This window comes from Mercenaria mercenaria, chromosome 9 (genome assembly GCF_021730395.1).
Source record: "Mercenaria mercenaria strain notata chromosome 9, MADL_Memer_1, whole genome shotgun sequence".
In the NCBI taxonomy this organism is placed as follows: domain Eukaryota; kingdom Metazoa; phylum Mollusca; class Bivalvia; order Venerida; family Veneridae; genus Mercenaria; species Mercenaria mercenaria.
The window spans coordinates 73,496,133-73,511,906 of NC_069369.1; the positions used below are offsets into that span (position 1 = coordinate 73,496,133).

Here is a 15,774-nt window from a genome sequence, read left to right on the forward strand (position 1 = left end):
AGCCATGGTCGATTGTTCTTCCTCGGTTTACTTTATTTGTTCCCATAACAGCGTTAGAGGTAGCCTTGACATAGTATGTCGGCGTTGTGTCCCATTTATAGATCTTCACTTATATGCTTCAAGGTTTTGTCCAAATTGGTAAAGCGTTTCACGCAGTGAGTCACTGCGTCAGTGAAGCGCACAAGTTAGTAACTGGTTTTCAACACAACTGTTAAGCTCAGTGATTTCTCACAAGTCATCGATTTGTTTACAAAGTAACAGTAAAGCGCGCAAAGCAGTGAGTCACTGCATTATTAAAGCGCTCAAAGCAGTGAGTCACTGCATCAGTAAAGATCACAAGTCAGTACCTGGTTTCTAACATATCACTAAAGCTCACAAGTCAGTGACTTGTTTATAAAGTATCAGTAAAGAGCTCAAAGCAGTAAGTCACTGCATCATTAAAGAGCCTAAAAGCAGTGAGTCACTGCATCAGTAAATATCACAAGTCAGTATCTGGTTTTCAACATATTACTAATGCTCACAAGTCAGTGACTTGTTTATAAAGTATCAGTAAGGAGCTCAAAGCAGTGAGTCACTGCATCATTAAAGAGCCAAAAAGCAGTGAGTCACTGCATCAGTAAAATCACAAGTCAGTATCTGGTTTTCAACATTTCAGTTCACAAGTCAGTGACTTGTTTACAATGTATCAGTAAAGAGCTCAAAGCAGTGAGTCACTGCATAATTAAAAATCACAAGTCAGTGAGTCACTGACTATCAGTAAAGCACATAAATCAGTGAGTCACTGTATCAGAAAAACCCGTGTTAGTAGTTAATCCTTTGCTAATCCTCTAACGCCTGGGTCGCAAAGTTTGCTTGAACCCCCTTGAAGTGCCCTTACAGTTCTATGCTTTGTGTTGATCTATTTTTGGGATTTAGTACTTGTATTAAGTGATGCAAATGAATATTTGGTTGATATTCCAACATATCACTACTTCCCCTGCCATTTATGTAATCTCGTTTAAAATTAAAAAAAATAAAATAAAAAAGGTTTAAGTACATATTTTCTCAGATAAAGTACATATGTTTTGGTACTCCTGCATTCTTCAAGTATATATCTCAGTATATATTTTACATACATTATTTTAAGTATTAAAACTGAAGAATTTGCATCCTTGGCAAGTCCCTTGGCAGTCTTCGCTGGGGATAGTTCTATTTTCGCTGGGATGCAAATTGATTTGGTTTATTTTCATTTCATCTGTATATTTGATATTTCATAATAGGTATATGTTTTTTAACATATGCATTTCTTAATTTTCCACCTTGCCATTTGTTCATGAAGTAATTTTCTCTTAGAATAAAGTCGCGGCCTTTTCTTCCACTCAACTGTGTTTTGTTTTAATTTCTTAAAGGTGAAGGTATCATAGGGAGGTATGGTGTATGCAGTCAAAGATTAATTCATGGGCTTCTACAAATGTAGAATATTAATTCTAGATATGTGAAATCAATTTCATTAAAGTAACAAAATATTTAGTATTGTCCCATGAGTTTGTGTTTGGCTGGATACTCCTGTTTATGCCTAATATCAATAGTCCATTGATAAAATAATGGTGAACTGGGAGCATAGTTATGTACCTTGCTGTTTCCAGTATTAAGCTTTGAATAAGGTTGTGTATATTTGATTGTATGTATTATGATTGAAAATGATGTCACCACATTGTAAACGTTTTCGACGTCATAAAACAAGTTTAACACTTAGTTTACAACACTTTTATTGTACACAAAGTTAACATAGAAACATGGTACAAACATAAGGAGGAAATAGTTTTGCTATTTATCTACTAGTCTGTATGTTACATAAGTGTAACTGCTACAGAAAAGTTCTTCAAAAGGAGGTTCGAGCTGAAAAGCAGACAAAAGAAATTAAAACCAATCTAATTTCGAAGAAATATAAATGTCGGACTTCCCCAAAAATTAGTCTAGAATATTACCTAACACTTGAAACTAAATATTTCTGGAACTTCCCTCTCTGAATATTACTGGGCTCTGCCACCTACTTAATGATATAATAATATAATAAAACTCTGGTGGTATTGGTTTTAATTGCCCGATTATTCACATAATGTCCATTTTCCAATTGCGACCGGTATTTTAATTTAATAGTACAATGTAACTTAAAAATAACATTTGAGCCGCGCCATGAGAAAACCAACATAGTGGCTTTGCGACCAGCATGGATCCAGACCAGCCTGCGCTAACGGTTTCTCTAATTGTAATAGGCTTTGAAAGCGAACAGCATGGATCCTGACCAGACTGCGCGGATGCGCAGGCTGGTCTGGTTCCATGCTGGTCGTAAAGCCACTATGCTGGTTTTCTCATGGCACGGCTCATTTCTATGTTACTTTTGATTAATTGAGTACAAGAGAGCACACTTCCAATAGTGCTTTGCCATAAAAAATTACCCGAATCTCCTTTTACCGTAGATTGTTTGCAATACATCTTTGTCTATAAGAAATTCTCAGAACAGTGAAAATACATCAAGAACTTTTCAAAACAGACAACTAAAATTTAAAGGTATACTCACAGGAAATTTTTCAACCAGACTACTAACATTTAAAGATATATACTCAAGAATTGTCCCAATCAGACCACTGACATTTAAGATAAACACTTATAAAATTTTCAACCTGACCATTAACATTTATAGACATATATTCAAGAACTTTCCTAACCAGACCACATAACATTTAAAGATACACACTTTTGAACAGATATTCATTAAAGATCTTTATCAACCACACCACAAACATTTAAAGATATACACTCATGAACTTCTCAACCAGACCATTAACACTTTAATGAATTAAACTAATCCTGTAGAACAAAGGTTTCTAGTAAAGTCAAATTGCTTACAAAATCTTAACATTTCAACAAATTCTCAACAATGGTGAAATCAACTTTTCCTCTAGTGAAATTAAGCGATCTTTGCCCCTTTAACTTTGTGCGATTTCTCATAAATCATTGGCCGATGTTGGCCCGTTCTAAGGACATTGTGGTGATGTGATGGCAAAACATTTGAGCAAAAAGAACAAACTGATCTGTGTGTCAGTCTGGCTTGGATTATCTGGAGTGTACTTGCTTTTGAAACAACGTGGTGGAGTGATTTTTCAGGTTCAAAAGTCCACACAGAGTATGGTGAATCTGTATCACTCATTTTGCACATGTATATAATCTACGACCCTGTACTTTTAACATTATTTGTGTCAAGTTCTTGTAGTAATATGATCGTAGGTAGGTAAAGTTTCAAACTATCTTTATATTTATATCGTAAGTATACAATCCAGCCATGAGCCGCGTCATGGGAAAACCAACATAGTGCGTTTGCGACCAGCATGGATCCAGACCAGCCTGCGCATCCGCGCAGTCTGGTCAGGATCCATGCTGTTTGCTTTCAAAGCCTATTGAAATTTGAGAAACTGTAAGCGAACAGCATGGATCCAGACCAGACTGCGCGGATGCGCAGGCTGGTCTGGATCCATGCTGGCCGCAAAGCCACTATGTTGGTTTTCCCATGGCGCGGCTCATATTTGTAATACTAAAGGGTCTAGTTCAAAGTATATACATATATGTTCTGTCACAAAAAAAACCCCAAAAACAACCTTAGCATTCTTACGTCACAGACATATCTAATAAAAATAGACACAAGGAGATATTAGAGAATTTCATTTACACTCTAATAAACAAATTTAGGACACTGTCATTAGCGAAATCTAAACTATTACAGAATCAAAACAACACTTAGAAAGACTGTGTTACAATTAGTAACGTATATAGCCCCGGGTTACCAATTATCGACAGGTACCAGTTATTGGGAAAATATTACTTTTTTTTACTAACGCTATATACTTATAAACTGAAAGTAATTACCGTGTTTGTAGAAAAATAAAAAACAGTTTGAGCACCCGTCCGAATCACGCGATGCCAAACATCTAGCCTCGTTTTCAAATTAAGCAGTGCAGACAAACAATCTCCAAAAAGTATCAGGAGGTTTTCACGTGTTCAACAAAACGCTGAATTCCATAAGCAGTGGCAATAATTAAGTTCACATGTCTGAACCTAATCTCAATGCATTGAATCCAATATTTTTTCTTTAATTTCCCAAATTGAAATCGAATCTAACTGTCAAGAATGTAAACAATCCCGCTTGGTTCTGGTTGGTCATGTTTGACTTTGTACCTGTATTAAAAAATTGTCCACATTTATCGACTTTAATAGTTTGGAGGTTTTAGGTTTTCAAAGTTTATTGTCCGTTCTATACATGTTTACATACATAAAACAATCATTATACATGGAACATACATGCATAGCCAATCTATTAAAGATTTGTAACAGACAATTATTAAAACATTTTACATAGTACAATGAATAGCACACAAATACAGTCCAAACTCGATAACCCGAACTCGCTTAAGTTGAACTCCCGCTTAAGTCGAACATATCTTTCAGTCTCAATCTAAATTTATTCCAATCTGACTTTGGATGTGTCATGTGCCCAACTGGTTCCATTTTGAGTGTTTGAATGCTGAAACACGAGGCACAAGATGGAAGTAGTTATGAATCATGGTATTTGTGGTTTTGCGACGAAAAATAGGAAATGTAAACTGTTAGGTGTGTTGTTTCTCCTCATTTAAATTGACTGCAGTAACTATTTATTTCTTACTGGTCAAGTTTTTGTTACTATTTGGAAGTGCTTAACAACTTAAAACAAACCATATAATAAAAAGTAACCACATTTACTGTTGTTCTACTGATTTATATTATTGTCATAATTAGTCAAGAACATGTTCAATGTTGTAATCGGATGACCTGAAGAACCATGACGTCACATATTTACATCACGTGTCGAAAAATAACGTGAAAAATGTGAAATTTTAAGATAAAAGGTCAGTCTATTACCACAAAATATTGTTTTTATCCTGTGTATCTTTTCACAGAATTTTACCATAATTGTGTTGTGAAAACTTTCGATAGTTGGTTACTTGAGGCTACGTCGCAAACAAAGTAAAAATATCCAGGTCAATAATATCATGGCCTATGAAGCTACAAAGCATTAGGCTACTTTTTCTGGTATATAAAGCCTGCAAATTTCCGTTACTTCCAAGTAATGCAGTCAGATCAAACATACACGAAAATGAACCCTAATAATACTGGACTAGATCGATTCTGCCTTTGCACACAGTGCAGATCATGATCAGCCTGCACATCCGTGCAGTCTGACCATGACCTGCTCTGTTCGCCATTCAGTCCGTATTTATTCGGTATACACCCCTTTATATAGTTAATGGAGGGTAAAAATTGAAACTTGGACAAGTCTATGATAGAAATTTAGCAAGGTAAGGGTTATAACAACTCTAGCCGCCAGATTCTTAGTACGAATCGTTTCGGGTATCTAAATGAATAAATAAAAATATCGCCAAACTGTACTACGTTACTACATTAAAATACCATTTTTGAAAGTAGTATAAGTCATTGTAATTCATATGTATGCAATATCTTTCAGTGTATGATAATCATTTTCAAACATCGCACGATCAACCTTCAAGCACTAATTAGGCATAATAAAAAAAACTAGGGTCCAAAACGCAGCTAGACCAACACGAGTCATTGACCGAGACATACGCATAAAAATCGATAAATCGATATTGTAATAGAAATATTTAACAGACGATGTGCTTCAAATACCAAACAAAAATATATATAATTAAAATGAAATTGATGCAATTTTTAGTGTAAAATCTTTAAGAAAGCTTTACTTTGATATAAATAGTTAAAGTTTCAACCCCCTTTTATATTGTACTTTTTCCGTATATTACCTCATTAGTACGTATAACAACGATTACATTCATATGATGCAATTGTTTTGAATTGCTCTGCCATTATCAAGTAGTTGAGGTGACGTGAAAACATAAATAACGTTTAAGAATAACTGAATCATAACTAGGACACATAATGTATCTAGACTACTGTACACATTCCATTAATTTGTTTAGGCAATAAAATAAATAACAAATATAATTCATAGAAAATGACTGATAGTGTAAATAATAATAATATAAATGGTTTAAATAATAGAAACATTTGTACATGTTATATCGGCTGATCTATTTTCGTATTTATGTACTAGTATTTCGAGGGCTCGGCGCAAAACTATTGTATCTTGTTCTTTATTTATATACACTTACAATAGTTTTGCACCAAGCCCTCGATTTGCTTTTATAATAACTCGCTCGTGTAACTATAGTCTGTCTATAGAACCATTCTATCCGGAAATTTAAGTTGCACGCCTTAAAATTCATGTTATATTTTCGAAGTTTAGAAACTGATTTCAGTAGCTAGTACTTAAAATAGAAAGAAAGCTTAAAGACATTCTGGATTCTCAAAAACGTGAACCATGCTTTCGATTTTTTATAAGATGAAAGGAATTTAACCGTTCATTCTATCATAAACATTAAAATATCTAACTCAGTGATAGTATTTGTCATTTCATTATCGCTCCCATTAGCTATCTGTTGTTGTCTTCTGGTTTTTTTTTTCGTTTATTTTTATTTTTTTTTTTTTTCAATTTGTCTTTTTTTTAAGTGAAATTAAATGAATTCTGCTTAATGCAAATTTTTAAGAAACTGTTCTTTTCTTAAGATAATGTGAATACAAATTCTTTCGAAAAATACTTCAATAGATAAGTCATTTTGCAGTGAACTCGATGCGGTGAACCGAGATACGATTTGCTTCTCTGTCATTAGTCTTAACATAGAGCTGCCTTTTTCCGAGGAAACTGAATTTTTCGAATGTCGCAAACTCTTTGTCTTCAAGTTGTATCTGCAATACACAAACATTCAAACACAAATAGACATGTATCATGTACATATCTTAACCATACAAGATGCGATAAAAATTGGCATTTATAACGTGTATTCGTTTCAAAACACTCGCTGATGTAAAAACGGATAAATGCCTCTTTAAGATACATAAAATGAAGGCAAAGCCTGGCACTTTATTTTGTTAGCATTTTTTTAAAGATTTAGAAATATTTAAGTATGTCAAAATTGCAAGTAAGTTCTTGGTAAAAATGTGTTTAGAGTCCCAATATTACTAGATATAAGTTTCGCAGTGTGAAAACAAGATGCTATATGTTTACTAGATATAAGTTTCGCAGTGTGAAAACAAGATGCTATATGTTTATATAATGAAAAATACTTCTTTTTATAAACTTACCGCAGCTGAGTCAGTCTGGGCAAGAAAAGAAATTTTAAACATTTCTTTTGAAGTTTCTTTTACAGGCCATTTCCTACCAAACGTCCCCGAATGCTTGGCATCATGGCTTCCCTCGATGTCCCAGAAAATCATGGTAAATAACTCAATAGAGACGCTAGATGAAAAAAATGCAAAATTTTATAAAGAAAAAATGAACTGCTGTTTGGTTCGTTTGTTCTGTAACGAGCAAGGCTATATGTAATGTCGCGGACAATTATCAATCTTTATTACATAATAACACTATGTTATTACCCGCCGCCAGGAGGCGGTGGGTTTATTGGTATGCTAAAACATTTTCGCATGTGGGTCATGGAGCAAGTCACGTGACAGGTTTTCGATCCTGTACAGACTTTTTTTGTTCCTAGATGTGTAATACACTAATATTTTATTTAAATGATAAAATATTCTATTTACATATATAGATATTATTATTATTTTTAAAAAAAAATAAGAAAAAAAAAACTTGGGTCACTTGACACGTTTCGACTATCTTCGTAACACACCGTAAGTTACAACTATCTCGGCTGACCGTGACCTAATTCACACGATCCTTTTGTTTACATTTTTATTTCTACAATTTTCAAGATTAATTTGCTGGTAGAGATGAGTAAATGGAAATGTGTTTACATTACTTCTGTTAGGATTCTGATTAGGAAAGTGTGGTTAGTTTGCGTGAACTATAGATATTAGATTTTTTAGGATATAATTTAATATATTTAGATTGCCATGACCTGCAGATGATCCCAAGTATTTTTGAGATCATTAAAATGGCATTCATTATGACTGATCTGAATATACATTTATGGCGGCGGAAAAACTTTTGACTTGTTTCTATTGTAGTTAAATCAGTCTATGAATTATATGAACAGGTTTATAATGACCTGGCATTACGGAAACCACCCGAATGTTACTCGTATTGTTCCGTCAATACAACCTTTCATTTCTCATTAAGGTTTAGCAGTATATCATAAAACAACAGATTTTTTTAGTAAATGAACAGCATTTTGACAAACAACTTATCTGTCCAATACATGTTTTACTGTTCTGTCCCACAGAGTTGGATACTTAAAATATTCTTAATGAGTTGTCCCCCTTTAAATAAGACTGCCATTTGTAACGAAATAAATGTAAACAATTGTCAAAAACGATGTTTTACCTAGTTATGTAAAGTTTAAACACTCGCATGATGTTGCAAATGCATCAAAACGAAGATATGTAACAGCTTTTAGAAAATGGTGAGTTTTTAAAGCCGCTGAACTGTCCAGAAGTGTGGCCCCTTCATGCAGTCCCTTTCCGGAATTCAATACATATATCAGTAAATTGACAATGGTTTTGTAGAATAATATAAATGTTTTATAAGCTGTTAAATTTTCATGTAAAACAATGCTTTCTTTCTATGATTTGATGACGTTCGAACTTTTTTCTCCGAAACATGGACCTATACCTTAATTCTATTTTCTACGGCTCTGCTAAATGCCAGTTAGGATGCAAACGGTGAAGGCGTGTTTTAGGCAAGTACAGTTATTTTACTGACATAATTATATTCAGTATAAATTTACACTATCTATTTCATTAGTCACAGCTTTTAAAAGATATTCGAAAAAGGATGTTGTAATAGAACATTATGTTTAAATGATAAAACATGCCTTTCAACCATAAAGATAAATCCTACACTGATAATTCTTGAAATCAACTTTTGAGATTTTGTCTTCTTTGGCTGGCTCCCTATCTCTACCATCTGATATTAATTGGCGAGAAAGCAAACTTCTTAAACAAGTGCAATTCCTAAATGTTGTACTAGCCGGTTTCTAATACAATTTGATTTGCGTATCAAATTTATGATTCAATATTTTCAGTTGTCATAACGATGTGTAATCGGTTTCTCAAACCCGTATATTGACTTACCGCATCGTCAGTTTGTCACTTCTGTTTGTGAAATCCCACATCGTATCAGTTAGAATAATTTCTACACTGCAAATAAATTAAAAACGAATCATGATGGAACACCTTTTACTTTCTAATAAGTAGAGCAAAATGAATATAATATTAGACACTTAATGAGGTACACTTTTCGATTTATTGAGAAAATGAATTAAGGGTTAACCCTTACCCTGCTATATTTCTATAATGAACTGGTCCATCTTTCGATTTGGACAGTACCACTTATTATTCAAAGGGGTTTTCACTGAAAATTTACTGACTGAATAGCGAACAGTGCAGACCATGATCAGACTGCACGGATGTGCAGGCTGATCTTGGTCTGCACTGGTCGCAAAGGCAGAATCATCTGCCGCCAGCAGGCTAAGGGTTAATCGGTCGCTTTACTGTCTAAAGGTGGTAACTGCATTGCTATAATAATCAAACAAGCATACACGAAAAAAGGATGAAAATGTTTAAAAGTCATTTTATTGTTCAAACAAAAAAAAAAAGTTTTGATCAACCGAAACAATTGTATTAAATGACGGAAAGTATTGCTTAGATAGTGACAAATGTTATCAATCATCGTGGATAACACTTTTTAATGTTTAACTAAAACGTTTTAATGCTATTCCGACAAGTTTAATTGGCTCAATATTTATGTAAAGAAACAAGGCGAAAAAAGACTTCATAGATTGCACGTGATTAGTCTAAATATAATTCTTACTTTCTACGAGTCTCATTCAGACTTTTGCATCGAGAGAAACAGATCCAATCTTGCTCCGGTACCAAACACACCAGGAATTATCCATGCAACTGGTTCTCTTTCAACCTCAAGCTGAACAAACATTAATCTCCGATTACGTATAATTCACATTTGTCTAAGTTCTAAGTTCAAGTGCAAAATTAATCCGCCCGCTTAGCTCAGTAGGGAGAGCGTTAGTTCACGGAATACGAGGTCGCGAGTTCGATCCCCGGGCGGGGCGTTTGTTCTCCATGACGGTTTGATAAAAGACATTTTGTTTAAAATCATTCGTCATCCACCTCTGATAATTCACGTGGGGAAGTTGGCAGTTACTTGCGGAGAACAAGTTTGTACTCGTACAGAATCAAGGAACACTGGTTAGGTAAACTTCCCGCCGTTACATGACTAAAATACTGTTGAAAAAAAACGGCGTTAAACCCAAAACAAACAAACAAATCAAGTGCAAAATTAATGCTATGATAATCTCACTGTTTCAACAGCGAAATTTTCAAATAAAATCTACCGTGATAAAGACAGAAAGAATAACGAATAATCCGATACAAATTTCAAATCTATTTTTATTGCAAGTATATGCTAAAAGTTGTACTGACAAACGCGTTGCTGTTCTCAGATATATATTTGAGCCGCAACATGAGAAAACCAACATAGTGCGTTTGCGACCGGCATGGATCCAGACAAGCAAGCCTACGCATTCGCACAGTCTGGTCAGGATCCATGCTGTTCGCTAACGGTTTCTCTAATTGCAATAGGCTTTGAAAGCGAACAGCAGCATGGATCCTGACCAGACTGCGCGGATACGCAGACTGGTCTGGATCCATGCTGGTCGCAAATGCACTATGTTGGGTTTCTCATGGCTCGGCTCATTTATTTCTCTGTTTGTTGGCCGTTACAGCATTATCTTAAATCGGTCCATTTATTTAATGTTTGTAGGCAAAATACATGATTAATAACAATACCGGTGGATGAAAGTTTTCCTGCACGCGTAAGTCTTCTTTACATACGCATATCCACTTTCTATTGTTGGATTCAACCCCCAGAGGTATGGTAAACCATAGCATTTGCCGGTCAGCTCAGATACACGCCCACCAACATACCCATTCTATGAAAAGATATGCATATATGTTAACAAATGCAACAGTCTCATACTGTAAACGTCTTAGCCTTGTTGAAGAGCCACTTCATTATGCAGAAGTAAGAAATACTACAAACTAGTCAAATTATGTATGCTCTACTACAGTAAGCCTGCAAACTGACAGAAAAAAAGTACCCAAAGATGACTCACTAGATGTATATAGCTCCGTTTACCTAAAAATATCCCCTTTTATATTTCAAAATTTACTGCACACTAGTGCATCATATGAACAATAACTCACTACGAGAACAAATGCTTAAATTTTGTTATTTCTGCAAAAGTGATACCATCACCTTTTTAACAAGAGCTGTTCGTAAGACAGCGCACTCGACTTTTCTCAGTGCTTGAGTCTGAATTAGAGTTTTGCCAGTAAAAACATTATAAAAAGTTTTACCAAAAAATTCTAGGTTAACAAGGGGCATAACTCTGTCAAAATTCAAATCAGAGTTATGAGAATTTATTTCTTCTGGCGTAGACTTTCATAGTAAATAACTATGTTGAGTTTCAAGTCGACAGCTTTAATAGTAACAAAGATATTTGACTTAATCTAAAACTTTTACAAAAGATTGTATGTTAAAAAGGAGCACAACTCTGTCAAAATACAAATCAGAGTTATGGGGATTGTTCTCCTGATATAAACTTTGATACTAAATGTTTTAAGTTTTAAGTCAATAACTTTGATAGTAACAGAGATATTTGACTTTATCAAAATCTTTAACCAACGGCGACGCTAACGCCGACGCCGACGACGACCCCCACGTTAGGGCTAGTGCAATAGCTCTACTTTTTCTTCGAAAAGTCTAGCTAAATATTAAACTAAGTTTTCGTATTTTATTGAGGAGTGTCATAAATGTTTAATTTTGATTACTGAACCATGGTATATTATTCGATCACATAAATCAAGTATTCAACATACGCTGTTTGTAGGATGAGCAAAGTTGTTTATGAATGACAATGTCCATATTGAAACTTTTACTGTCAGTTGTCATACAAGATTAAGTTTTACCTAAATTATTTCATTTGATTTTTTTTTCTAAATATACAAAAAAAATAATAATTCATTTGTTATGTATGTGTTACTTGGACACCGTTCAGCATCACAACATGTCGGGAGATATTAAACATTAACTCGATTGGAATTTGAAATCCATCTACCTGCACCGTTAAGGAAGTGTTGTCAGTAAATGGCTTCCCAATGCTGCTTAATTTGTTTATTTGAAATGACGTTATGCTGTGTATGTGAAGCCTATTTTACCTATATATAAGGCGCTGGCAATACAAAATACTGTTTTCAATTGCAAAATTAATTAGGGAAAGAAGTCGCCGAACCATCCATTATTAAATATCAATAGACACCCTTAATATTTAAATAGCTTAGATACTGAAGAACGTGGACATATTATTCTTGGCCCCAGTTCTATTTTCACTTCAAATATATGTACAAAGCGATGACAAACACGTTTGTATTCTATCACTTCAGTAAACATTAATCATTCAAATCATTTACATGTATTTTCGTTTCGTCTTGATGACATCTCTCTTAGAAAATGATCCTTGTGCGCAAATTGTTTCGAAATATTATAGAGGTATATAAGAACTATCACGAATTTGTGCGCCTTGTTTTTATGCAAATTTGTTTCGGTCGTTAAAATACAACAACGTAGAACAACAACGAAAAAACAGAAAAAGAAACTAAATCTGAACGAAAATATAATGATTTATTTTCAGTCCTACACTAATACACTTACTAATAACTCCGAAGACTTTCATATGAAGTTAATACGTATGTTTATCTGGCATGTGTAGAATTAAGGTATTTTAGATTTACAGTTGGGATGCACAGAGCTCCAGTCTCAATTTTGCATGTTTTCAATAAAATAAGTAATTAGTATATTTTCAGCAAGTACTTGTATAGTATACGATGGTTTTCTTCTTTATTCTAATCTATTTAACCCTTACCCTGCTAATTTTCATAATCAACTTGTCATCTTTCAATTTGGACAGTATCATTAGGCTGTTTAAAAAAGGGATGCTTACCATACCAACAGCGGCTGCATAGCGAACAGTGTAGATATTGATCAGCCTGAATGGATGTGCAGGCTGATCATGGTCTCAGAACACTGGTTGCAAAGGCAGAATCTATCGTGTCCAGCAAGCTAAGGGTAAAACTTTGAAGTGCTGCTACGACACCATAAAGCAGTAGTACGGTGCGATTCATGATCATGATTAACCTCCAGGATCATCAATTTCTTAACTAACTGACAGTATACACTATATTTAAAAAAAAAACGAAAAAAAAAAACACTTTAAAACATGATAACAAAAGTTCAAAAAGTTTCTTAAAATTTTACCTCCTTCAGAACGTCATCCGCACACATTTTTATATCCGGATGTTTCTGCAATACTTGAAAATGTCCAGTTTTTATGCCAAGGCCCGACACTGTAACGGCCAATCTGCTCGAAACAAAAAATGTTACAAACACTCCTCCCAGTGTAAAAGCCATGGTGGAGATCATAGAATGGGTAGGCGCATTTGTAAGTGACTTAACTGCTTCTTACTGAAATGAACCGTTGGAAGAATTAAACATAATATTTCAGCTTTGACATAATATCAGTTGCTTTAACATAGTAGAGTATGTATGCATGTATATATGTATATATTGGGACTACGATAATGCTTTTGTATATTAAAGTTTGATATATTCATCAACTGAAATGTGAAATATCTGTTAATGATTTATTAACTTAATATAATGCACCTTTAGACATAAAAACTAGTGAAACAGCACACAATAGATATCTTTAATTCGATTATTATCTTAATATTTGTTTTATTTGAGATTAACTTTAATTCAATTCAATGATAAAACAAACTAAACTGTGCATTCGATTTTATGTTACAGAAAGAATTATTGATATCCCGTCAAATCACACACATTCTAAGATGTCTTTAAATAATTAATTAATATCATAGAGTTGCACTTTTAGATATCAAAACTCAATTTGGGTGATCATCAAATCAAAATAAGTATATAAACACATTCATATCTAGAGATTTCATATTTCATATTTTATTTTGTGATTCTATTAAATTGTTTCGTAATATCTCTAGAATGATTCCTCAAAGGATTTGCATAAAAACTTAATTGTATCTTGAATTATACTTAGTGATATTCCTTAGCAGACTACATTTTGAATTGTCCCAAAACACATTAAATGATATCAAAAATATAATTTAGGATATCACAAAATTGTGACTAAATATACGTTACTTGTGATGAGATATATTTAAATAAGTAGCAAATGTACTTAAATCATGGTCAGTAGGTAACGGGAAAAATATCATTTCTTGTGGAGAAATTTTGAAATCTTGTATGAACTATTTTTTAAGTATGCTGGATCCAAAATAATTGAGGAAACGCAGTTCGACGGCCTTAAACAAGCTATATATGTACAAGATCCACACGTAGTTTTGGTGCTTTGTAAGTTTGTATTTCTTTGTTAAAGTTTCTGTTAATGTTTGTACAGCTCTGAATAACTGCTATATCTCTGAAGTGTTTGTGTATGAGATGATTTCAATAATTCAGTGCTACACCTGAGACACTTGTAAAACTCAAAGGAACTTATTTTGTGAGACGTTTGATGTCTGCGAAACGATTTTAGTCTCCCTGGCGACAGACACAACAAAAACATCAATGGCACAGTCGCAATACGAGCGTGAAGAGGACGATTATCGAGTCATCGTTTATCGTTATATACACAACTTAAGACAATTCATCTTTGTCGGGTTTAATGTTGCAAAGACAGAATTATAGGTCATATGGCAACTTTCCAGCTTTGATGGTAGAGGAAGACCCCAGGTCCAGACTTCCGACCTTCCATAATCCAGATAGATGACTCACTCATATGAAGAGTTCAACACCCCGAGTGAGGTTCGAACCTTCATCGGTGAGGGGCAAGTGATTCGAAGTCTCCGACCATAACTACTTGGTCTTGGAGGCCCCAAAGCAAACTGTAAGCATTTTTTAAAGACATTTGTGACTATTTTTTGATGACATCACTAAACATATTAACAGTTGGCAGTATGATTATTAGGGATAGGGTAATCAACTATCGCAAGGACTTAATTACATATAGCATTGTCTCCAATATCAGCTATGTATACATATTTCATAAGGATCAGCGGCACATATGCGTGCTAAGATATATGCAAGAAAGGTCAATCCCACTAGAACATATACTTCGTACAACTTCGACTGGCATAGGCAATCCTAATTATATGTCAAATATGACTAGCAGATTACATGAGGTGCAAAGCTCTAGTGCGAACAACAGTGCGTTTAATAGCATATACACCATGACTACACAGCCAATAACATATATTTAAGTGAGCTTATAATCATTATTATACTTACATGCATGAAACTATTAAACAAGATATGAGCCGCGCCATGAGAAAACCAACATAGTGCGTTTGCGACCAGCATGGATCCAGGCCAGCCTGCGCATCCGCGATGCGCGCAGTCTGGTCAGGATCCATGCTGTTCGCTTTCAAAGCCTATTGCAATTAGAGAAACCGTTAGCGAACAGGATGCGAAGAAGTTATAACTGTGATATAAAGCGTAAGAGTAATTGCCAATTACGACCCGGTGCCAGTTGCTGACAATAATAA

The 15,774-nt window shown here is 34.3% G+C and overlaps 1 long non-coding RNA gene across 1 annotated transcript; it reads right to left on the reverse strand.

The window, feature by feature from the left end:
- Positions 1 to 3,549: 3,549 nt before the first annotated feature.
- Positions 3,550 to 13,655, reverse strand: LOC123547464 (uncharacterized). The gene is made up of 6 exons (XR_008372483.1): positions 13,454 to 13,655; positions 10,927 to 11,069; positions 9,932 to 10,042; positions 9,193 to 9,258; positions 7,249 to 7,402; positions 3,550 to 6,852 (listed from the first exon to the last, which is right to left on the reverse strand). It is a non-coding gene; the product is annotated as an uncharacterized LOC123547464 (long non-coding RNA).
- Between the last annotated feature and the right edge of the window lie 2,119 nt (positions 13,656 to 15,774).